The sequence below is a fragment of the Sinocyclocheilus rhinocerous genome, unplaced genomic scaffold (genome assembly GCF_001515625.1).
Source record: "Sinocyclocheilus rhinocerous isolate Xijiao unplaced genomic scaffold, SAMN03320098_v1.1 scaffold473, whole genome shotgun sequence".
NCBI classification, from domain to species: Eukaryota; Metazoa; Chordata; class Actinopteri; order Cypriniformes; family Cyprinidae; genus Sinocyclocheilus; species Sinocyclocheilus rhinocerous.
The window spans coordinates 74,460-76,000 of record NW_015643184.1 but is presented as its reverse complement, the minus strand read 5'-3'; positions in this window follow the sequence as shown (position 1 = coordinate 76,000).

The window sequence follows — 1,541 nt, the reverse complement described above, 5'->3', positions numbered from 1 at the left end:
GACAGTGTTTACTTGACTGTACACTTTATAATGCATTCGCTTTATTTATTTGTGTTATTACTTTCTGAAAACAATGTATGTCCAAGTAATGAAGTGAATTCCAAGCATGAAAAAGTAAACTTAAAAATTACTCAGAAATGTTACTTAAAATATACTACAACTTCGGATTATTTAATAATGTACTTTGAAAGTATGCTTTCAATGCATTGTTACAATGATCATTTTCAGCACACAGTTAAAAAATATTCATAAAATATATTTAAGTAAAGTGCAAATAAATATACTTATAAAAAATAAACAGAACTTTCAATTCAAGTATATTTTTGTAAAATATATTTTTAGAAAATATACTAAATTACAATTGTTTTAAAGTGTGTTAAAAGATTGTGAAAATAGACAAAAGCATGATGCTAATATACTTTTTATATATTTAAAGATAGTAAATTTTTTGTTAGTATATTTGCATTAAAACAGGTAATATATTACAAATACAATAAAGTGTACTTTTTTTCACAAGGGTTGACAACATGAACGCACGCAGCCAATGAAAAACACAAGCTGCGTGATACATTGCACAAGACATAACATGAAAGCACGCAGCCGAAAACACGAGCTGCGTGCAACAACACAAGACACGAGGACAGAAGAGCGTACGGCCCGAGCGAACTCGAGACCGCACGCTCCCACAACAAAACAGAACATGGAGCGCAAGTGTCCGAACCAAGTCTGAACAAGAACAGTCTGAACTGTCCGAAGAAGTCTGAACAAGACATGAGTGCCGGGATCCGAACACCACGCTCCAACATGAAACAAAGCACACAGACAAGAGAGCACACGGATCGAGCACACTCGAAGCCGAGCGCTCACATGAAAACACGACATGATGAGAATGTCCGGGCTCTGTCACAAAACCATGAATAAACTATAACGAAGTGACAGAACCCTGACACCTTCTGCGAGAAGTACCCTACCTCTCAAAGAGATCCCTTTGTAGCCACTGGTTAAATCCTTTCTGTGTTTTATCAATAAAGGGTTGGTAATTAAGATTACATCTTTCTTCCTGATCCTTAGTAATTAACACACCTAGATAACACATTTTTTCTTTCACTGGGATATTATGGACAGAGGATTCATTACAGTCTTTAATGGCAAAAAAGTTCACACTTTTGAATATTTAAGCATAAACCTGAGGCTTTAGAAAATGAATCAATAATATTTATTGCAAGTGAAATCTGCCTTTCATCTTTAAGAAAAAGGGTTGTGTCGTCAGCAAGCTGACTGATAATCACCTCTCTTTCAGCAATAGTTACCCCTTTTAAACTGCTGGCTTTATATGAGAACAAAGAATCTGAGCTGCAAGAAGAAAAAGGTAAGGGGAAATAGGGCAACCCTGCCGAATGCCCCTCAATAGTTCAAAACGACGAGTTGTTACATGTTTTAAAAAAACTGAACTACTACCTTTCATGTATAAAGTTTTAATGGCCCTAAAAAAAAAAAAAAAAAATGTACAAATCCAAACTTTGAGACACTGAAAAATAAAA